The 24,968-nt window shown below is 30.6% G+C and overlaps 2 protein-coding genes across 40 annotated transcripts in view; one reads left to right on the forward strand and one right to left on the reverse strand.

Moving 5' to 3' along the window:
* The window catches only part of LOC141458524 (uncharacterized), a 158,182-nt gene that overhangs the window by 122,981 nt on the left and 10,233 nt on the right, over positions 1–24,968 (forward strand). For 31 of the 39 annotated variants that reach the window (XM_074136622.1, XM_074136624.1, XM_074136602.1 and 28 more), the window contains 7 exons: positions 3,082–3,165; positions 6,785–6,942; positions 7,601–7,852; positions 10,974–11,113; positions 17,899–18,095; positions 21,229–21,344; positions 24,778–24,947. The gene's annotated coding sequence lies outside the window, so the exon portion shown is untranslated. Of the gene's footprint in view, positions 1–3,081; positions 3,166–6,622; positions 6,681–6,775; positions 6,943–7,085; positions 7,302–7,600; positions 7,853–10,973; positions 11,114–17,898; positions 18,096–19,643; positions 19,787–21,228; positions 21,345–24,777; positions 24,948–24,968 lie in introns of all 39 variants that reach the window. The other 8 variants (XM_074136609.1, XM_074136611.1, XM_074136605.1 and 5 more) reach the window with 8 other exon arrangements.
* The window catches only part of LOC141458522 (uncharacterized), a 69,197-nt gene that overhangs the window by 42,584 nt on the left and 1,645 nt on the right, over positions 1–24,968 (reverse strand). The gene's annotated exons all lie outside the window — the stretch shown is intronic.

The raw sequence follows: 24,968 nt of genomic DNA on the forward strand, positions 1-24,968 counted from the left end.
AAAATTCCGTCATTAAATTGATATATTTAAAATTATTTACAATATTAAATAAGATTTAAGTACCTAAATTGTGGGGAACGTTAACTTAAAAACTGTAATCCCCCAAATAAAATTATTTATTTCATTTAAATTCTTTTTTACGGATATACTTTGAAAAAGTGGCATTAAACAAACTTATAAAAAATATTCAGATAGAGTTACACCTTCCCACGTAAGTGCAACTTGTAATGTTAAGATGATATGTTACTTTAATTGAAGGACTAATTTCTGTTACACAAATTTAAAAGAATAGTCATGTATGAATTAATGGGATGATTAATTTCAGGGACGAGTTTAACTTTTTCTATGAATATTTTATTGATATCACTCGGATGTTTAAAAATAACTTTTAATTTACATGAGTTAGTTATTAATAAAGTTAAGTGCACAACACCGACAATCTATTTATAATGAGGGATGAATTAAAAATTCTGTTTTAATTACAAAAAGAAAAGTTACAATTATGCAGTATAATAGGAGAATAGTAACATTGCACTTAATAAAATAGTTTTATTTAAAGCAAACCGACCCCGTAACAACGCAATACAATACATAAACTTTGTTTACCATAGTGAATTGAAATTAAGATAATACCTTCAGTTTCAACATACGAGAATTGGGTGAGCAAAATTAACTGACAGAAATGTCATAAAATTATTTCACAACTGTGTAATGATGATATATAAGTCGTAAAGTGTAGGATCACATATATATTTTTTAATGTTTGTTTGTGAACTCTACTATGAACAGAGAACTGCAGTATTTAAGTTATCTTTTCTTTTTCTTCTATAAATCTTTTTAAATCATGGTTACATGTAGGTTAATTTTTAATTAATTGTTCAGTATTTTATATGAATTAATAGTTTCAGCCTTATTAATTAGCTATTATTCCAATAGAAAGCTGAGGAATGATCTGACTTGAAGCGAATCAGTTTAAGCAGACTATAAAAGTAAGGAAATAATCGTAACCTGAAACTAAGCCGTATGATGATTTAACGAGTTCAGTTAAGGTTGCGAGAGGAACACGGATTGAGTTTTAAAGAGATAAACCCGTTCAGAAAGTCAGAGTAATTCTACAAGTACTCCTATTTGTAACCAATCAAATGAGATTTTATTTCCTCTCCAATCATTATATCTGTATCTGTATCTTGAAGAGCCTAAACTCAAGGAACTCATTCTCTTAGATTGCTTTATATTTTCGTCTTTTAGAGTACTTTATCTTTTAACCAGGGTACAGGTAGGTATTAGGTTATGGTATTAATTCATTTATTTGGACTGTACAGTGTCCAAATACTAAAAGACGCCGTACCCAGTTTGTACCATGAGTCTTGCGCTTTGTTTAAGCTTAATGGTAGAAGTAGTAGTAGACTTTATTTAAAGATATATTACAAATGATAATTAAAAGAATGTATTCTTTAAAAATTAAATAATAAAGACGTTTTCTATGATCAAAAGATCGTCGGTTGTTTAAGCTTAATATTTATATATTTACAAATTAAATATTGGCCAGTTTTCTAAGAGCTTTACATATATTAATTCATATTCCAAATGGAGTTCAGTTCTGCAAAGATGTGCATACAGTCTTCTTGCCAAGGTGGTAATGAGATGTGTGAAGGGCGAGGAAGAAGTTGTCCGTCATGTGAGTGTGAATGGCAAGGATGTCCAGTTCTCTGGGTATTAGTAAATTTCTAGTAAACCATTCAGTGCGATTCAGTGTAAATAGTTCATTTTCAGCGCGATTGGCTTTATTTTGAAAAGTCTGCAGTATATTTCGTCAGTAAATTATTAGATAAGGTATGTTAAAAGAGGATTCAGTCGAGTATATAAATTTTTTATCAAGGATTACGCCCCATTAGAACATTTCTTGATCCTTTTGTTTCCAGTGAATTTCCTGATTGTTGAGTTTCAATAGACGTAGATCTTCATTCCAGAACCTACGAAGGGAGAAAATTTTGTCTCAAATTTAGAAAAATTCAGTTTAAGCTTCATTCTTTGGAATCAGTTTGATACAGTGCCTACAGAGAATAAAATGTATAAAATTACTGTATTTAATTTAATATTGTTCAGATTTATTGGAAGATGGTTTAAAATTTACTTAAATACGACTTGCATAAACAAATACCATAGTCACCATTTACTACAAAATGAAATAACACATGGGTCTAATTTCAAACCTTAACGGGAAATACTGTGGAAAATGCAATATATCAATAAATAAATAAAAAGGAATGAAAAAACAGTTACGAAAATAAATTTTTCACTCTAGATAATTCAATTTTTATTTATTTATTTTTTTTTTTTATAGTTTTTAGGTGTTCTGTTGGGTGTAACAAGTTGATTTTGTAATAGTGATACAATTTTTATTGAATTTTTCTTTTATTATTATGTATCAATCTGCTTTTACAGTAACTAAAGCCAAAATTGGAGGTCGCCACATTGATTTGTTAAAATCGGTTCAGGGCGTGAACAAAAGAAAAAGAATTGCGTTATAAATCCAGAGACAAACACAAAATTAGAAGATCTATAAATCTAGGAAATGAAGATATCTTTTAATACTTGACGTTTCATTTATTATTTTGTCTTAAAATATTTTTTAAAATAAAATTTCATTGCAAATAGGAAGCACTTAGGTGAAAAGGCCCAATAAGGTGAATAAAAAATTTAACCTGCGATTTAATGGAATATCTACTCGGCTTGTTTAAAAAAAAATGTAGAAATTGAAGAGATTCCAGAAATTTTGTCTTTTTCCATTACTGTTTAAAAAAGAAATCAAACTGATCCCGAAAATTACTTAGTAGGACTTAGCCCTTTTTAATTGGTCTCTGTAGTATTTACCAAAATATTATGGTTGGGACTATCCAACTGAGCAAATACTTATAGTAAAATTCCCGAAATGCAAAGCAGTTTCGGAAATTCCCGTTGTTGCCAAGACAATTTGTTTGAATTGACTTCTAAAATGAAAAGACTTATGTGGTGAATGGCTTCGAAAGAAGTCCGATATGCAATTTCGATGAAAAAGAATACTTGAATCCTTTTTTTCAGATGACTTTTACTGCAAACCTGAGAGAAAGATTTCTTGTGGAATGTATTCAAAATCGCTATGCGTCTCACGTGAATATGATACAGGTATCAAGTTATTAGATGATATATTTTTTTGTTTTGTGAATAGATTATGCAAAATAAGAAACTCATTTTTAGATTTGTGAGTAATTTTTTCAACTCTATATTAATCAATTTTCGGTATAAAACCAATCATTTTTATTCTCGCAGTGTATCTTTAGTAATTTTTTCTTTTTGTTAGTTTGTAAGTGTCCATGATTAATTTCCAGTATTTTAAAAATGTACAAATCTTTTATATAGACCACAATCTTAAACAAACAAATAAATAAATTAACTAATTACAAAATATATACAAATAGGAGTTAGTATGTTGTTTGGTACATAAGGTAATAAATTGAAAGAGCACAATAAATTTTCTGGGTTAGAATGTGTCGTTATATAGGTCAATGTATCGCTTGAAGGTGTTGTTCACCCATAAAATTAAATAAGAAAACATCATTCTTACTTGTTGACTTTGTAATATAATACTGTTTTTGAATGACGAGCTAAATATACTACATTGTAAACAATCTAGTGAAATCACTTACATGACTTTTTCCCCGAAATTTTGTTAGAAAAATTTATTCGGGTAGATTAGGGAGTAAATTAATAGTGAAATAGAAAACTAGAAACAAATTCTCAAAACAGGTTCAATAATTTGAAAGCAATTATATATAATCAAGAGGGCAAGATCCTATTTACCATGGTTATCCAAAACTCTACTGGTACCTTATAATTAATATCACATTACACATTACCAAGCACTAGATTCCACTTTTGACTTGCATCATGTTGTGGCTTAGAGCAGCCAGTAAAATGTTAAATTTAATCATTTCATTCGATGTAAGTAATACATGTTTGGTTTAGTTCGAGTAATAAAACATTTTTTTAAAAAATGTGATGTAGAACAAAAATAAATAAAATCGCCTTTATTTAGCAGGCACCTTATTTCAGCTTTACAAAAATATATTAATAAATAAAACATACAAAAGTATTTGTGTAATTTAAATAGTAATAGTGTGTTAAGTACTATAGAACATCCTGCAGTAGTTTTAGTTTCACTGGTCTTCAGTATGTTTTCTTGCCGAGTTAGTTGTGTATTGGTCCTGCTTCCGAAGTTTACATGTTATCCAGGAGTGTTTGTACATTTCTGTGTCTATGCAGTCTTTAATTGTGGGTATTTCCAGCTCCGTGTATTGTAGTTTATGCAATTCGCATATGCAGTAGTTTATTTTGAAATAACTTTAACTTATCTATTGCCTTGTCACTAATCACGGGCCGGACGGAGCAAGCATATTTCAATAGTGGTTTAAGTATCGCGTTGTAGAGAAATTCGAAGCATTGCGTTCTCAGAGGCGTCCGTCGGTTAATTAGACTTTTTCATTGAGTTTTTTTTTTTTATCTTAACGTACCAAGAGAATAGACAGAGCACGTAATACTTTTTTTTTATTATTGACAAACCATGGAAGATATTACAGATAAATAGGGTCATAAGATGTGGCCGTGCGCAATAGCCACGATCTACAGCCACAGACATTCTATCTCTATCTCTTTCTTGAATACAGACATTGGCCGACACTGCTACATTAAGTGAGATCGGAGGTGGGATTTCTACCTATCACTAGAAATAGGTGGAAGAAGTGGAGAGGATAAACTGGTGATGTAATGTCTCGGCCTTGCAATGTCGGCGGAAAAAATAAAAGGCGCACTATCTCCGCGATTGAACATTTGGGCAACTTCTTTCTTCCCTCACTAATAACTAATATGTATTATTATGTTTCAATTTTTACCTAATTTACCTCAACTGTGGTGTTTTCTGTTTTTATTTTAAGGACTTCAGGTAAAAAATATTACGAAAATAATTTTTTGTTAAAAAATCTCATTACCTTCAGGTGTTTTTTGAAGTACGATACCAATATAGGATTTCTTATTCTATGATTACAAGTGTTTGAAGGGTTTGATCTTACTTCTGGGCTAAGTGAGGGACCTATAGAATTTATGTCTACGTTACCTGAACACTTTTATTTGAGGAAAACCGAATAAATAAATCAACCGGTGTAGTACTAGATTTTGCCAAGAATTAATTGTTGCTGACGAAATTCACCCCTTCCTGCAGTCAGAGATTGTAAAAGTCACTTCCGTTGAAGCTTTGTAAAGGCTTTAAAACCACTTTTGGCCAAAGATTATCGTAAAATTAAGAAAATATAAAAATAATCGAATATATATGTTTATAAAATGGAATACGTGAACGGCAATGAAACACTCGCGAAGTATGTACGGAATGTTGAATACCAAAGAGATTGGTAAAGGAGGAATAGGACGTGTTAGAACTACTTCTATTTCATTTTATCTCTCTCTCTTTCGCTCCCACCAATCCCCCCTCACCTTAATAACACAATCTGGGAAAATGAAGGCGGTGTTAGATTATCTACGGCCAAAGGGGAGACTGCAAGACTATAAGTCAATATCGTAGTAGGGGAATTTAGTTAGGATATGAGCAATAGAAGTTTTGTACAGAGGGTACTTGTATGTTACAAAGACGTCACGATCCGTTGGTCTAAAAGTGCATCTGCTGTTCACCTCACGAGTTCCAATAGTCTTAACTACATTACAATTCTTTTCTCTTGATTGTCTGCTAACAGTTCTAGACATCACAATATGTCTGTACTGTGTGTTTTTGTAAGTTACAGGAGTAATTAATGATTTCCGAAGCTATTATCAATATATTCTGTACCCATATTCTATTCTCTTCAGTGGCATATCCTGCATTTTCGCCATAGGCATGCAATATTTGTTCATATACTCTATTAACCTTTTGTTTACTAAGGTTTTGCTTTTCTTAAGGTTTTAAATAAATTAATTTACACCTCATGAGGATTTAATACATTAAAATATACACTTGGAAGTGCAAAAAAAATCATATTTATATTGTTCATTATGGATACTCATCTGGAACTCCAGGATCTAAGACAATATACCGCATATCTTTCTTAATCTTCTCTCTAACTAACTCTTCACGATTACCTGACTTACTTCTCTTAATTGTCTTGCTCTGTACCAAATAAAAAATTGATTTTACTTTATCTGTCTGCAAAATGTTTTTTTAAATAAAATTTTGCTCATTATAACGCAGAACGTAAATAAAAAAAAACAAGGTTTTTTTTTATTTATTTATAGTTGAAAACGTACTGTTTATCCATTGATTTTTTGGACGGAGGAAATAATTTTTATAATATTTTTACACCTTATATAAAAAATGTTAATACGTCAATAAATTATCTATTTAATTAAATCATCTTTGGCATATTCCCTTTTTTATAAAATTAAATTTTGTTGGATTTAAGTCCCTAAAAAATATTTTATTTAATTTTCTAATGATTCGACACGGATGTATATCGTTATTAGCTCTGTTCCATTTGGAGATGGTACTACTTGGAGTATCTCTTGTGGTTATAATCAGGTGACTAATGGCGGTATGTTGCAGTTTCATTATCTGTCAGAGCTTCTGATGTGGAGTTACATCTGTGTTGAAACGTATAGAAGTAAGATAAAAACACTTTCTTATCTACATCCAACAAGCCAAAGTTTGAAACGTGTTATTTTTAGCTATTATAACGTTTGGAACTTATATTTTGAGTTGTTACAGTACAACTGAGGTTGTTTGGCCAAGCTCTGAGAAGGCAAGGAGTCAGAATAGTCCAGCAACGTTTAAAGCAAGGGTCTGTGCAACAAGAAGAGAGTATTCAAGAACAAGAACTTATTCAACAAGAAATTATTTAAGATGCTAACCAATTCGCAGTGCTGGTTAGTATCGCTGATTTCATACGTTGTAATACCACGTTCTGACAGGTTTCTTACTTCAATCCGTCATAAGAGATTGATTAATTGATTGAGAGATTTTGACTTTAAAAAAGTTTACATCTCACACTAAACATCAAATTTTCTAGACCGAACTGATCAATCTACCTATGTTGATGAGTGAAACTGTAAAACCGGTCAAGAATACAAAATCATGCGATCTACGACGGATAAAATAAGTGGAATTTTTTGAAGTCCTTAAAGATCAGTGCAACCAAGAGTGAGTAGTTACAGAGCGGTAGTACTAACTAAAGAATGCTCTCAAAACGTGTAAAAGATGGAAGATAAAGGAGAAGAAAATGCATGTAAATAATAAAAACGCATAATTTTCATGATAGGATTTTGACTATGTAATGTCAGTGTTCCAAGCTCCTTACCACTAAAATTGGAAACTTTAAGATAGATTGCACATTGATCCTGAACGGCAAAGTCAAGTAAGCCAATGAAATTTTCTTAAGATTAAAAGGTTTGTTAAGGATTTAAACAGAAGGTCGGAATTGTTGAGAATACCTACCCTACTCCCCCCAATACTCGAAATTCTCTTATATTTATGGTTGTAATAAAACTTCTACTTAACCTTTGTAACAGATATTTCTTTTTTTAGGTTTGTAGAACCTAGCACCTATTTGTGATGAAGGCACAAGAATTTAAGGACTTCAGAACAGCATTCTGAGCTTACCCAAATACCTATTTGAGCACAACCCACAAACTGAATGGTTCACTGTCTTGCATTCTCAAAATCTATTGTCCGTTGCGGAACTAACCGATTTCAGCCAAAATAATAAACAGAAGATGTTATAGTATCACGCCAGGTGTTTAGACAATAACCTGTCTTCGTTAGAAGACAATCTTAATGGTAAGAAACCAAAGCATTTGTATTTTTATTAGAAGTAAAACCTGTAGCATAGACTTTTGAGAGCATCTCGCTAAGATTGGCAGAGTGGCCATATCGTTTACCTTGTCAAAAACCTGTTTAATAAATTTGTTTCTAAAACTGGCTTTCATTGCCAGGTTTTTCAACTTTAAAAGAAGAGGTAATCTTCCTCTTTTTACAAAAAAAAAAAATCCATTCAAATTTAGAACATTTCAGACTAAGTCAAATAAAGTAACAAAAATAAATACGAATGCATCTATTTAAATAAAACACATTAATAATGAGTTTAAAAAATCATACAGGTGTTTTGAATTGTAGCCTAATTGTATATTCAGCTATTCCAATGGTTGTGGGATGTTTGTTATTAGGAAGTAATGATACATTAAGGAGAATAAATAATAACAAATTATATATTATCCCATCGGCTCATTTATATACACCAACCGTTACAACTATGACTTTATTATACTCATAGATGTGGCAGTAATTTCCTTGTATAGACTGTTATTGTTTTTATTAAGGAATCTAAAGGTTTACAAAATGATAAATACAAATTATTGTGACTTTTTCTTACATCAGATTTTTCAATTGAAAAATATTTTATAAAATAAATGAGAAAAAATAAAAGGATTTTCTTATTTTTTTGGTTTATTATATTATCAAATTTTAGTAATTTGTTTCATCTTTTTCATCTTGTAAAACCACTTAAGCTCACTTTAAACAGATTAGTTAAACTTCATTTAACTTCAACCTTGAAGAGTTATTTCCTCGTTTCCTTGAATTAACTTGAAGGAATTTTCAATAATGTTAATTGTAGTTAATAATTTTTGGCGAATAGGTTATTTAATGTTAGAACGATTAAAATGTACTGATGTTTATCTTTGGCAGATTATTGGACTTATCCATAAATAGGTGATTTTGTGTAGAGATTTCTTTTATTTTCATATAAATATTAGTTTCACAATTCAAAAATGATTTTTTTTTTTAATTTTGTTAATTAAAACGAATATTTACATCACTATATTAGATATAAAGTGAAGATAACTTCAATATAAACTTCAACATTTCAATTACAGTGTCGTAGCAATACAAATAAAAATCTGATGTAAGGTACCAAACGAATCTTAAACTAAACCTAGCGTTTAAGTTCTCACCTGAAATTGACGTTTCCGTGAAAATGAAGAACACCCGAATCTCTGTGTTTTTATTTACTTCGAGACTAACTAAAACTTATTGGGAGATAATTAGTGTAGCTTACGTCCGAATAGAAGCACAAAAATGTGATATTCACATTAAGCTGATTCAAAAAAAAACCTTTTACATTATGAAAAGTTAAATTTAAGGTTTATTGATTTTTAAAAAGTGACCGACAAAGAAACCCATTAAACATCTGAAGTGTTCACACTTCACAACTATAGCAGGTTCAGGCAGAGATTGACAATCCAAGTACCTTGTTTGTTTATATTTATGGGCGAATATATTAATAAAGTGCACAACAAAATCAAGAATTTCCGTCAATGGAAACAGATAATAGGGAACTGGATATAATGGAATCAGAGTATTGAGCAGTTTAAACATTTAATAAAAAATATCTCATTTTTAAAGAAAGTTTACTATCAGAACGCCGAGAAAAACAGCGAAAGAAATTCATTTGATGAATTCAATGTTTTTCTTTCGTCTACTTTATCCAAACTACTTAATTTGTAAATAAATTCCTTCTTATACAATCTTTTCAAAATTTGGCCGGAAATCTAGCGTCTTATTTTTAACAAAATTAGTTGTTTTCCTTAATTTTGTCATTTTAGTGCAAAAGCAATGCAAAAAAAAAAGTTGTAGCAGTCAAATAATATTGCAATTCGCTTTTAAATACTAACCTTGTAACATATTTGTGGTAGAGACAGTAAATACAATGTCAGTGCTTTCTTATTTTGCTATTTATTCCAAATTATGTTCTTTTATTTATATATGTATTTAATTACATTTTATATCAGCGTCTTTGTACCTGGGCCTTCTCCCTACACATATGTATATATATGTTTAAATTCTCTTAATTGTGAAATAGATTTTACTTACGTTAAAAAAAAAAAAAAAGCGCGCAATTAGTTAATGAACACACCTACCTATTTAGAAAGAGACATTGTAAGAACACTAAATTATAAAAGCCAACATTTCAAAAATTGCCCAATACTATGATCCCAGTTTCCCAATAGAACTTCCCTAAATATTTTGGCCAAAGTGAAAACTTCTGGTAATGTTATAGACACTGCGACGTTTGGCTACGTGCATTGAGTCTACTATTGCACGTGCATATTAAAACACTTGTCCTGAATTAATGTAATTGTTAATCTAAATGCAATATTTGCAATCTGACCAAAAAATAATTTTTGAATTACAATGTAGAATTATTGGATATTTTAATTTATTTATTATTATTAATTGGCTTAATTTATCTCACTTAACTAAACATAACGTTTGATTATTATTTTTAATATTTTTCAGGAAATGTTGACATTTTTTTCAAAATTTGGCCGGAAATCAATCGTCTTATTTTTTACAAAATTATTTGTTTTTCCTTAATTTGTAATTTTGGTGTAAGGCATTGCAAAAAAAAAAAAATGGCTTATTAAATATTTATAAAACCGTTTATTGTAGTTTCGTAGCTACATAAGTAAAGTAAGTTTTACATAGTTCATGGTACAGGCCATTTCATGTAACATGTAATGTATTATAGACGTGAGAATTTTCATTCAAATGAGTATGTTTTAGCTGAATGTGTTAATCGTTTTAGTTTTTAACATTGAAAATTCTTTTTTATTATCTTTGTATTGTAATTTAATTAAAACATTCTTGTTCATTACCACCACTAGATTTCACGGAATCAGAGTCTCTGAATCCTCTTTAACTACTATTATGTTTATGTTATTTATGCTACTATTTATGTTTCCTACTCTCAATTCAGCTAGCAAAATATTCCAAAATAAACCCGCATGAATAAGTTGAATTTTATTGATTAGAATTTAGACAAGATGATCGGTCTTAGTTGCAAGTAACTTTCACAGATGGCACTCGATAACAAAGCTAATAACGCATTGTTGTTTAACAGGTGCATCCTGAGTTGAGCAGTGTAGAAATTGAGCCACTGAGAATTGCGAATGAAGACCTTTCTAAAACTCTGGTTGATAAAAATTTTTAACAGACAAGAAGAGTTTGCAGCGAGTTAAGTGTACTAAAACTTCAAGCAAGGTAAAAAAAAGTTGATTGTAATGATATCTCTCAACTTTCTTTTTGGAATTATCTAACTTACTGGTGTTTCCTCCATTTATCGCTGCTCTCCCAAATTATTTCTAATACGGAAAGTTTTGTGTTTGAAAACTCCTTTTCTATCGTATTCTCCGAAGTGGTCTTCTTCGAACCAGTCTAATTTCTTAACTAACCAAACCATCCTTTAATCTTCAGGTTATTGGCTTATTGTTTGATTCTAAGATTGATCTCGAATTAAAAGGATTCAAATATTCTATCTAAAATTGAGGGAAATGGTAGAAAACTCACAAAAGTATCATTTTCTTTTTCCGTAATACTTTCAGAAATAACTATTTTTGTATTTGTATTTGAATTCTGGCATTGTAGTGCTTAATAAGAATACACTTTAGAGACATTGAATCTCCAAAGATAATCACGGATTATTATTAATACATATGTAAAGTATAAAGTAAATAACTTTCACAAAAATATTCAAAATAAAATTAAATAATAATTTGTAGAAAATGTTGATAGTAAATCTGAAGATCAGATTATTTCAACGAAAGAACGATTATTTATCTCTAATGATCTGAGGATTAAATTTATCTAACATAATTGATAGATTAAAATATTTTAGAACTCGGAATAATTGATAATTTCTAAAAGTAGTAAATTCAGAGTTATTAATGTTACTGGAGACAATATTTTTTCCGGCTTTTAAGTAAACATAAAAATAGGAAAAATATTTTATAAAACACATTATTTATAGTAATTTTTAATAGTTTATGTCGAACTTGTATAAAAATTCTGTAAACATAAACCTTCGTACTGAGCTCTAAACCATTTTTTGCAATTTATGAAAAACTTCCATTAAAAATTGCATAACTCCACGTCTAACCATCCCAACCCAATTTCCATGCAGGCTCTTCTCTCTTGAAATAAAGAGCAGACCCCTCGGTCTCAAGTATTCTATTTTTTATCATTTGATTATTTTGTTTCATAATCATCTTGTTATTTTTCTATACAACTCTAAAAACAAAAATTCAGTAATTCAGGCCCACATGCAATATTGGATGCAATGCATCTAAAAGTTTCACATTAAATTTTGAAACTACATAAAATTATTTAACATCATATAAAAGCGACCTTTGTTTTGATTTACCATGAACGACCTTTCTTATATACTTATGTATACATTGAAAAACAAGCTGACAGATGTTTGAGTCAGTGTTATTTTTATTTCATTTTGTAACACCTTCAACGAGGGGAGATATTATTACTATATTCTTTTAAATATAGAAATTTATCTCTCATGGTGCACATAATTTCTTTTATTCTAAAACCTTGATATCTTACAATTTATTGTTTGAAAGTCCACACACCAAAAACAAATATTTTAACAAGATAAGAACTGCTAAGGTAGGATCATCATTAGCAATACGAAGCTATGTAATTTTTTTTTATATTTATATAATACATAAAGAATCAACTCTTCCTCAGAAGTAATTTACTTCTTCATCCCGAGCAGGATAGGTTTTCTTAAGTAAAATCTAATCCATTCATTCCTTTCCGTGGCCAATCTCAATCTTTCGCTCCACTTCAGATTTCTTTACTGGAAGGCATTTCTTCTACCATCCTCCATGTCTAGCTCGATTTACCCTTTCCTCTTCTTCATTCCATTTGAATTTCCTAGATGAGCTTTGCGGTCCATGCTTGGTCTAGAAGTGAATCACCTTAGCTTATTCTTTTCAGTACAATCCGCGGCAGTTTTCACACTTAAAATCTTTCTTCTTCTTTATCTTCTTCAAACATCGCATTTCATTTGCAGGGTGATAAGTATTAATATAAATTATTTTCGAGAGTTCTTTTGAGAGAAAACAGAGGAGCTAACAGGCAATGTGCAGCCATTTGTGTCATATCAATGAACTATAATTTTATTCAGCTATTGCCATAGAGGAAGTGATGTGTTCTTTTTGTTGTAAATTGATTTTACCTAATCTTTATCTAAAACTCCACTGTGCTTTATGGTTCAGGACTATAGTTTCTTATGGCTCTTTTTGTGCCATATATTGAAGCATACGACGAAAATATTTTTAATGAAGAATTGAAGTTGCAAGTAATTCTTAGGATTCACTATCCTATTTACTCTGGCAGGAGTTTTGGATGTTAATCTTGTACCTAGAAAATGAATTTTACCTGTCACATTGAAAAAATATTTGAAACAAACGTATGGTTAACATAGGTTTTGAGAGCATAGGTATACACCTATTAAGTTAAGTTTTACTATTACTTATTTATTGTTAATAGTTTTTTTTTTTAACACAGTTTCGTTACTTTACCACTATTTAAAAGAAATAGTGCTTGAAAGAATTGTATTGTCAATTATTACTACCACTGTTTCCGATCTTTATTTTTTAATAATTTTTTTTAACGGCTAAATACAGTTGTATTCTATTAAGTATTGAAAAAGTAAAATAAAAGAGGGGAGAGAGATCTGAGTGAGAAAGAGACATCAGTTCCGCTTTTACTAAAACAAGGCCATGAACAAGTTCGGAAGTTTTTTTGGATGTGTAGCATTTGAATTATTTGTATTTCAGATTTTATTCTTCTGTGCTCAAAAACAGAAGCGTTTTCAAATTGTTTTTGCTGAAACATTCAACTAGTGCATTTTTTGCTTTATAATTCGTTTTCTTCCAAGTACGGTTCTATGCGAAGGCTTTAAAAAAAGCGAAATTTCTTTGAAGGAAAAGTATAGATAGGATTATCTTAAGTGCTGTTTAAATGGCGAGCACTATTATTACTCTTTAACCGCTTGAACCCTATCTACTTTGACTTTTTTTTACTGTGAAGCTCATTGCTCTTTTTATGGTGGAGGTGTATCTGGTATTGTTAGGAAGATAAGAAAGCTAGTTATAAAAAACTTGCTCATCTCTATTCAGTCGATGCCATAAGGATATCCTTGGAGAGAACAGTTTTGTGATCTTATTTCCCATTTTAATTTTGCGATTGAAAGTTCTGTCAGCCCTTGAATGGACAAAAAACACCTACCTACTACTCAAGAGTAGAACCAAGGTTCTGAGGAGCTCTTCAGCTTGAGGCAAAAATTAATTTACCTTATCCTACAACAAAAGTGTCCTTAAAGTCTTGGGGGAAAGACCATCTAATTTCTTACGTTTAGAAGCGTCATTGAATAAGGTTAATTAGATGTATTTCAATACAAAAAAAAAGGGTCAACAGTTGGAAAAGTACCCTTCAAGTAACGTTCTTGTTAAGGTTAATTCTAACCTAGGAAATAGACGCCTTGTGATCTAACATGAACCAAAATAAGTCTTATTTCAATTAGCAGCAGTGGATATGGGCTCAAAGTGCATGTCTGGTCTCTTGAGTTGTACGAGCTGTTCATAGGTAATCCTTAGTCAGAAGCTGCTCACTTCATTTCAAAAGTCTTATTACATGTAGCTGTCAGAATATAGGTGCTCGTCGTATGTAGTACCAGGTATTGGGATATGTAGTATCTCAACAAAAGGCCCTGATTTCAATCCTTTTTTTTAGAAATATAAGCAATTATCTAAGGCAGTAAAAGCAAAGCTTTACTTATTAAGTAATACAAAGTTCAATTTACTCTCATATTAATATCGAAGTGAACTTCTATCGTAACAAAAAAAATAAATAAAAATAATACAAATGTTCTCTAATCAATTATGACAGTTATTAAAATAAATTATTTCAATAAATAACAATACGATACACATTAAACAATACAGAGTTCATCAAATATATCAACTTATGTAGGACGTGGTCAAGGTGACTCTTGTAGTGTGTATTAAAAGAGGCCCACTCCCTTAAAAAAAAATTAAAACAAAAAATCGGGTTATTTTTAAAGTTAAAAACTGAGAAAGTGCAAACCGGTTCGCAAGGTATAGTTAACCAGTTATGTAGGGGAACTGTACACACGGAAGGGCTACCACTGCTGTCTCGTATTATTAAATTTCTTTTTATTCATTTTTTTAAAAATATTTTAATATATTGGAATGAAATATAAATCTTAAAAGGAAATATTTCTATAACAAAGTTCAAGGTGTAGTTACGTTATTGTAATATATAATATACTAATAAAAGTATTGCTTTGTTCTGTTCAAAGAGAAAGTTATTTTTTTGTTACAATAAGAGAAGGTATGGTTACCACGCAGATTTGTGCCTTCGAGTTTTTACCGGATATATCCCTTTTGAGGTTCTCGTGAATTTTGAAAAAGTTGTTTTACAAAATTCCTTCTTTCTCGCGTGTGCGTGTGTGTCTGTCCCCACCGAAACTCAAAAGCAAGAAACCGCAAGAAGTGGAAACTTGATATTTCGCTTAGGAGGTAAAATAGGATGCCGCTATAAGTTTTGGTCAAACTGTAGACTTCCTAAAGAGCTGGTAGCCACAGTTTAAGGAATATTTGTATTAGGTTAGCAGTTATCAAGTGCAAGAAGTGTGCAAGGGACCTCCATGACTGCGAATCTATTGGATCTTAGCTTTGCAGACATTGTTTTACTGTAAATCAGATTTATATGGCACTCACTCACAAATACTTAGGTAATCTTATAAAAATTAATTATTTTCCATTATGAATGAATTGTGTACATCCAATAAATATTTCCTATCGGTTCACCGGGTATTGGTGTAATTATAGAAGTAAGAGACACCAATTTCTACGATTTACCCGTGACAAAGACAAGGCCATTTTGTAATGAAGTTTACGAACCTTATCGGAAAAAATTTCGCGACTGTAGAAGAAAGAACTCTGAATAAGAAATGAAGAACCAATAAAAAGTAAAAATCAGATTCGACCTTCGTTTAATGGGCGGGGCTTGTTACCAAAGAGTATAAAAATCTGAGTGACGGAGACGTTCCAAAAGGATACAGGGTCAAGTTAATGGGGCAGATAACTAAAATAATAAAAAAAAAAAAGCAGAGGAATAACATAGCGTGAAACATGATGGTAAAAAAATCGACTGATCTATACATAGCGGCAGGTTACTTTATCATTCTGGAGACAACAAAGAAACCGTGATCAGAAAAGTCTACAATAAAAGATTCCGTCTTTTTATTATGCATTTTTTCAATTGAAGTTTCCACATTTTCAATAAATTTGGAATCCAAACCCCTACATCATCTCAAAGATCAATTTTACCGGAAAATGTTTTAAATAAAAACTATATTTTTCAAAATCTTTATGCTCTTGAAGAAAGAACCGCGATAAACCATTCTACATGTTAGCAAAATATCTCGTTTGACCAGTATTGGGAAATATTTTAATTTCACCCTTATTTTTCAGTTCTTAAAAAACGGCCCTTAACGGTGTACCTTTAGCAGATAATTTGGTAGTTGAAGAAGTTGCTGGGATCAATCACGATCATAAAGAGTTTACAATGTCCTATAAGAAGAACATAGTATCATTTTACTTCTGAAAGAACTTGACCTGTATTTTTTGCAGGACTAATTTTGTACAAAAATTTGGCTCTATCAAAACTTTTTTACTAACTTTTGATAACTACACCTAGTACGCTCCTCCCAAGTGAATGTTCTTGGGATGTCTCCAGTGTTCGGCGAAGTAACTCGATCATCGTCTAAATGACGTTAGTATTTATACTTGGTGACTTTTACCTAATTCTAACGTTTACGTCCCCCTTTTCCTCGTAAAATGTTATTTTTGCAGTCGCATCAAGAAATATATATGCAACGTTATTTCAACTAACAATTTTATGAAACTATGAATTAGTTATCTATTTGATATTACAATTTTAATGCCTTTGAAGTGAGCGTTTCTATTTGCACGGATGCTAAACGTAGATACACCGCAGCAACATGAATAATAGTGTAAAGCTATCTCAATTTAGTCATTCTTGTTTGTAAATTCCTGGAATACTCGATGGATACCTCAAAATTGACCACAAGTTCGCTAATAGGAAAGAAACTCTTTAGAAGCCTTGAGAGATAGCATTTTTTTTTTTATTAACTTTTTAAAATGAAATCGTTTTTAGTTGACTGTTATAATAACTTAGTTAGCTAGAGGCGCGGACCGTCAGCTGAGGAATGTTGCGTAGTATTGATTCCCGACTTGGCCTTGGCTTCTTAAGATGGTGTCTAAGAATTAGAAATTCATAGTGAAGTGCAAATTGCTACCGATACTAGCACAGAAACTGATCACCAGTTACGTACCATGTCAGAAAAAGTACTACTTATTAGCATTATTAAAAACAATTTAACTCATCTGCATTCACCTTACCAATTTTTATTTTAAAAGGTTATTTTAAAGTACATTCTTATATATTCGGTGTAACCTACTGTACTTTACCATCTTCCCAACCTCTATAAACAAATTTCTGAAGAAAGATATAAGAGGTGTCCGAAACGTCGAATATGAAAAGAAATAATAATTTATTTAGCCCCTGCCAACTATTGCAGTTTGTATTGTAACGACGGTCAAATATCCAATTTGTTGATCAGTTAGAGTTGTTTTAATTTTTGTTGTTTAGCATTTTGAAGTTGATTCCATCGTAGCTAGTTAAGCAAGCCAATGAATATCCACTTGCGAGTGTCTGAGACAAATATTAATTTAAATAATCTCTAGAGTCTCATTCATAGTTGGGCTTGCCATTTTGTTTATATGCCAAGAATTCCAGAATGTTTTTATTTTTTTAGACCATTTCATTCATAAATACTTTATTCAGTAGATTGCTTGTCTCCAAAGCAGAAGTTATTTTAGATTTAATTTTACTGAATGTATAACTTCTTTTGCTTTCAGGTTCCTCAATTTATAGTATTCCTGATAGAAATATAATTTCGATGAGTGATCACCATTTCAAAAGTGTCTCCAGATTTAGCAGTAAGAGAAAGTAAACCAGCCATGGATAATTAGCTTACTAATTAACACCAGAGTGAAAGAAAAATGGAAGTGCCAAATTGCAACAAAAAAGAGATTCAGTTTATCTGGAAAATAATGTAAGCAAGGGTAGTAACAATACTACTGTTAAGTAATCAAACTGTAGATTTCAGTAATTAAATAATTACTGTACTTGGCCTGAATTCTTGGCATTTCTTTTTATTTCTACGTTGCAATAAAAAAAAAAAAAAAAAATGATTAAACACTTTTCCACTCTGAAGTTACAAATTAAAGAAAATTAGAAAAAATACTAATCACAAAATAACAACTAGTTTCATTTTGCAATATCCAAATATTGGTACAATGTGGTTTCATTTTAGATGAAAGAGGCAGATACTTTGTTACAGTTGGCATCATATCAAATACGAATAAGTACTTGGATTATTTTCATTATTATTGTCTGTGGTTAATTTTTGTTCTAATAATGTAACTATTAGTTTGTATGGCAACGGTCTCAAATGAAGTGCAGCAACATCCTTTAATAAAGTAGATTCAAATTATTTTTTTTAGGTCTGAAATTCAAAGGTTGAATGATAATCTGATTAGGAAATTTGCCTTCAAGGTACGGCAAAGATTATGACGAAACGAAAGTTGATGTAAATATGACGACTTTTTTCCCACTGAAATTAATTAAAATTCTAATTGGCAAATTTTACCTAATTGTGGCGAATTTTATCTAAACCATTGAGTTAGCTTTAACTAGATAGGATAGTTCTATCAGAAATTACATAGGTAATTATGGAGCTCATACTATAAATTACGCCCCTATTAAGTTCAATTTTTAAGATGAAACTATCGTTCCCAGAGCAACTTGAAATACTTTTTTCTTAAAATTATTTTTGAGAAAAAGTTTACCGTTTTCTAGGAAATGCAAAGCTTTTTCTAATTTTTTATTTTTGACACATTTTGTTTGTAACTATGTGAGTATTATTTACAATAAATCCATCCCAGATTGCAAAACAGCTGATTGCCAACCACCTTTGAACAGCTGGAATTTTTGTGTGTATGTAGCTTTGACTTAGAAAAGCCCAGCGTTATTGAAGTGATACTTGATTTTATATCAGTTTCCTGACTCCGCCAGTAGGATAATTGTACGACTCTACACATCGAAATTGATTAACCCGCAGATAATTGAAGAAATTGATTGGATATCCTAACCATGCATGTTATCCTGATCAGACTCGTGACAGATCATATTTTGTTCCTATTAAAGAATCATTTCCTTCTTGAATCGGTGTTTTACCAATTTAGAAGAAATCACAACTTCAATTCGTTTATTCATTTCTTTCGGAAATTCAAAAAAAATTCTGCATTGAATCTAACAGCTCGACAAACATTGGGAAAATACTGCTGGACATGATTTGTGTGTATTTTAAACTTAAGCATTGACTTGTAATGTTTTATAGAACTACACAATTTTGATTGGAACAAAATGACGGCTTTATTTATGCTTACCTACTATATTTTCGTTCAATGGGTAAAAAAGAACGCATAAACAACATTAGTAAAATTTAAAATCTGCGGAAATGGGGACAAAGAGACAAGCTGTTTAGATGTGCCAATGTCTCAGTACAGAGTTGAAACAAAAATAAAAACCTTCTCTTTAGAAAGACGTCTGTCTGGATATACTCAACTAGAATGGCGCAACTACAGCTAAAGGTTACAGACCGACCCAGCTTATAATGAGTGCAAGATATTCAGTGTGGATGATGTGAGATACACCCCTACTGTTGTATACCAGTTTGTGGAGGTTTGTGGTTTTTTTTCTTTTTTTATGACAAAAAAAACAGAAATGAAAAAATAAAACTAACGATACCTATGAGTGACCAATAATTTTTCGCGCACACCTTCATCAATTCCATTTCCCACGGAATGAGGAAAGAAATAAAAATAAAATACAAGACGTGATGTACAATGAAGGAGATATCATCTTCTCTGTGGTTTCATTTTCTATCCTCCCAGTTCTCTATCTCCCTAAAAAAAAAATATATATATATATATAATGTTTAACGAGCGCTAACACTCTTGGCAAGTTATCACATTATTTATTTCATTGAAAGACTTTCTATTTTTTTAATAATTTTTAATTATTGTTTGTACAAATTTACTTCTTTTTTGTTTAATTATTTTGCTTAATTACTAGTAATGACCAGCATTAAATTTAGAAATGATTGAATAGAGATCTCCATTTTGGTATTGTCTTGAATTGTGTATAACTAAAAAAAATTTGATTTTATTGTCAATGGTGAGTTGTAGTTCGTGATATTTGTAAGTGTGATATTCAAGTGTGAAAAAAAGTATGACTGGTTTACTTCGTCATAATAAGCTTGGTAAAACTTCTAAACGAGAACTGTTGAAATATCGAGAATAACTTATGGGGTAGAAGTGATGAGAAGAATGGTTTTGATTTTGTCTTGAAATTTTAATGGTGGCTAATTTAATGTTAAGTTTCAAAATCTGGTCTCTAATTTCTGTATTTTTTTTAACAACTGCATTGGGAACTACTAGGAGAATTGGGTTGACCGATATCTGGGCTTAAAAGAGAAGTTTTCACTTCTTATCTTTTGGTCGTCATGAAATTTTCAATATCTATGTCTTTTCTATACCTACCTAAAGCTATGTTTAACCAGGATAGTTTGAATTGAGCACGCATATTAAACCTCACTTAAATAAAATGGAATTTTGGTTATTTTAACCATAACTTGGAAACTCGAAATCTCACAAAGAATTTAATGATCAATTTCTTGAAGTTTGTATTACATCAACAGTAGGTTTTGCGAAAGAGCTCTTTTTTTTTAACCAATTTTCATCATGAACAGCTTCATCAAACAGTATTCCTTGTGAATTTCTGGTCTAAGCTTAAAAATTCAGCTACGCAATTTATGAAATATTTAGTATAACGTGATTTTGTTTCGAAAATTATATTTGTATTTTGGATTTTACTTAACAAGAGAAATTTGTAGCATTCAATGTATTCACTATCTTTCTCGGTCCACTACTCCTGATCAATAGTTGGACTTATAATAATGATCGATTGGTCTATGTTAAAAACGTTTTATATTTTCTGTTACTAATTATACAAATAACATCAATTATTATAAATTTGAATTAATGTATTGTGTAAAAATATCATTAAATTAAATTTTATTGCATTGCAGTAAAACTAACTAGTTATAAATTATTATGTTTCAGATGTGGTACTCTAACCACTAATCACACTCTTATCTCACGTGAATCCCAGACTAGTAGCTTGCAATGAAATGGAATACATGGAAGTGAAGTGGCATTTACTTAAGGGCTAATAGTAGGTAAATTATTTCTCAAGCAGTTATCTAATAGTTTTTGTTTCAATAAGAGTAACCTTATTAATTGTTTGAAGTTCACATAATTAAAACTTTGACCAGGTTCTTAAAAGAGATAATAACAAAAATAACTTTCTTCTTTTATTACTGTATAAGTTGCAAACTAAATACGAACAGTAAAGATAGTGAGAATTGATTTGAGAAGATAGGAAAGCGGAACGCTTACCTTCTTCAGCACAAAACTAAAAACGAAAATTTAAAAATTTGCTAAAACCAGCTAGTCAAAGTGATTGTTTATTACATTAGCAATTAGCGTACGAACTAGTTGATTTTGGTCGAAAGCTAGGCATTGAATGCGACCTTATAATATGAAGACCAATTCTGAACTTGCTAGTTATTCTGTTCACAGTCATACTCTAAAATATTTGTCACTATACTTCTGAATATCCATACCCGGGTAAACGCAATTTGGCTCGATTACAGTATTCTGTTCAATAGGAGTAAAAAAATTTAAGGATCTTATCATTTTAAATCATTTTCTGATATTATTTACTATTCTAGGTGCCCAAATAGTAATATCTGTGTAAAAACAATAATATACCCATGAAAAATCGGTACCAAAGATATTATTAGTTTAGAGTTTTAATTTGTAACAATTTAACGAGACTAGATGGACTAAAAATTGAATATTTTCTTCTTCCTTTGTTAAGAAAAGAGAAAGGGCTATTTCATTTGTGCAGCAGTCGTTATTACTATAACGGTTCTCTAGTAATTTTAGAAATATGACCGGTTCGTTACCCTTTAACATTGACCACTAGTTACAGTACACCAGATCTCATTACAGCAACTCCTTTCACGATGGACTAACTTACAAACTGTTTTAAAATTTATATTTCTTTATTAGATAATATTACATTTGAAGAATATCAACAAAATTATTATGAATTAAAATAGAATTTAGAAAGGTGAGCAAAAACTATTTGAATGTAATCTTTTTTAAATATCAAATTCATCCATTCTACTATTATTCTTAAAATAAATCTAATAAATTATTGCAAAATATGTAAATTAAATTCCATTTCGTTTATACTGTTTAATTTCTTTCCGCTCGCAGTGTTGTGTCTCTATATAAGTATTTTTTTAAACTATAAAATCATGCCTTGGTGAAAAAAAAAAATAATAAACAGCGTTAGTAATTAGTAAAGGTAGCAGAAAGTGAGAAATATTTGTCATGTAACTATGTTAGAAGTTGGATATCCTTCATTTTTATAGACCTTTCATTGACCTTCACCGCACCGAGCACTCACTCGCTAGAAAACTTCTTTTATTTTGTTTTTTTTAAACAAGCCTGCATTGTCATCTTCCGTCGCAATCATTCTAATTATTTTTTATCTACAGATTTTTACTCATATAAACAACAATTATCTTCTTAAATTTATTTTTTCAACTTTATTTTTTTGTGTAGTAAATCAAAAAATAAATATACCATTTCTGGTACATTATTTCGCAGTTGAATGTTCATTAGTGGTGAAGTTTTCATTTCCCAAGTCTGCCTGATGAGTGAAAGGATTGCGGTTTGCTGCAAATCTGCTATCAGAGGTTTATTTCCAATATCTGATTGCTTGTTACACTCCTAAGAAACACAGCACAGACCCCTGATAGACATAACGCTCAGTGCCAGTGGTCTTACTTTTCGCCACCTTATGGTTAGAATGCTCGTATAAGATTACTTGCTTCTTTGATTTATATATTGTGTACATTCACTCCATCATTTCTTTTATTATGCCATAATTCAGCCCTCTGATTGTAGCTGATCGTGTTGTCAGTGTCGCTAACCTTCCTTGCCAAGTAGGTTGAGGTTCTTCATTATATTGGATTCGCATCGACTAAGTCGTATCATTGAGATCGATTGTTAGTATCCTTCTTTTTGTAAAAACAATAAAATTTTAGCAGGTATTAACAATTAAATTAATTAATTCCGAAAGTGGAATCTGTTAGGAGTAACAATATTGCTGAACACTTTTAAGTTAATTTTTCTTAAAGCTATTTAAATTTTAAAAAAACACGTGGTTAGCGGAGGAGCGCAGGAGTCTTATTATGTGTTGCCTTAATAGGTAATTAACTCAATTATATATTCTCCTAGGAACATAGATACAAAAATAATAAATAAAAATAAAGATATGTTTCCTTTTTTTAACAATTAGCAGAAAATATTTGAATAAAACCTAAAAGTTCAACATTAGGATCTTAATTTAAAAATAATCCAAATTGGGACAAAATACCGGTCTTTATTTAAAATGCTAAACATCAACCTTCTCGAACAGCTGACTGTAGTCTAGCAGTAACATTGACCCAGTCACATCTCTTCTTCACACTTGTATACACTATTCCACTAACGTTACTCTCCCTGTGTTTTACATGTATGTTATAGTCAAATATGTTTCCTATTATTTAAAACTTCCCGTGCATTTTGAATTTTCTTTTTTAACATTTTGATGACTCAAACAATACTTCTTCAAATTTTGTTGGCCTTGCCCATGACTTGATTAAAATTTAAAAAAAATCCTTAGAAACTAACTTTCAACTAGACTCGATAAGGTCCTCCTATAGATTATAAAAAAACATTTTTTGTTTAAAATAAAGTTAGAAATAAATTTGGGTGTTATTATTGGTCTATCCGACAAATCAGTTTTGGTTCCCTAAAGATACCCCTGCCTGCCACTGTATTCCGTATAACGGATTGTGACAGTGAACTGTTTAGTCAGTTCTGAGGGTTCACTAAACCCTCTTAACATTACCAACTTTGATTAGGAGGACAACCATCCCGGTTTCGGTGGGCATATTCCGATTTAAAAAACCTTTCAGAATGATAGATTGTATCGCGTAGCCTCACAAGTCCTGCTACATTGAGGGGAGTCACCAGCCCTTCCTATCCCAGTAAAATAACGCTAGCAACTGGATTAGTAGAGTGAAATTCGTAAGTGGAAACTTTGTATGGAATTTTTATTTAATCAATTAATGAAATATAAAAAGTTTTAAAGATATTGATAAAATTTTATATCTAAAAATCATATCAGTTTTTCCTAAACCTGATTAACATTATTTTTCCCCAATTAATCGATTTCAAATCTGTATTTCCGACAAGGTTATTTAGATTTCTTAACTAGATTCTGAAAATATTTCCTTTCGTAATTTATAATTATTGAAGGCCACTGGCATAATTTATAATAATTATTTTTTAAAGCAATTTATAATTCATATTATGTGTAACAGTATTCAAATTTTTCTAGTTTGTCCGTAGCAAGTTCTTATTGCATTTTATAACTGGCAAGAATAAGGTAGAAAAACTAATCTGAATGCTTTTCCTACAATAGTGAACCTTTTTAATTTAAAGTTATCGAATTATTCGAAATATCTTTACATCACATATTTTTTGCAGGAGTATCCTTCACAACTGCTACAATTGGAGTTACAAGACTTTAAGGGTGAATTTTTCCGACAAGCATTCTCATGATCTCATATTTTCTAAACATCTTTCGGGAATCTATAAGCAATTACATTCTGGGATTTTTCTAACTACCAAATTCGTGGATTTATTTTTCTTTAAAGGTAAGTAACAATTATTTATTA

Source organism: Rhodnius prolixus, unplaced genomic scaffold (assembly GCF_049639745.1).
Source record: "Rhodnius prolixus isolate KJV_2025 unplaced genomic scaffold, Rpr scaffold_5, whole genome shotgun sequence".
Taxonomy (NCBI): Eukaryota; Metazoa; Arthropoda; class Insecta; order Hemiptera; family Reduviidae; genus Rhodnius; species Rhodnius prolixus.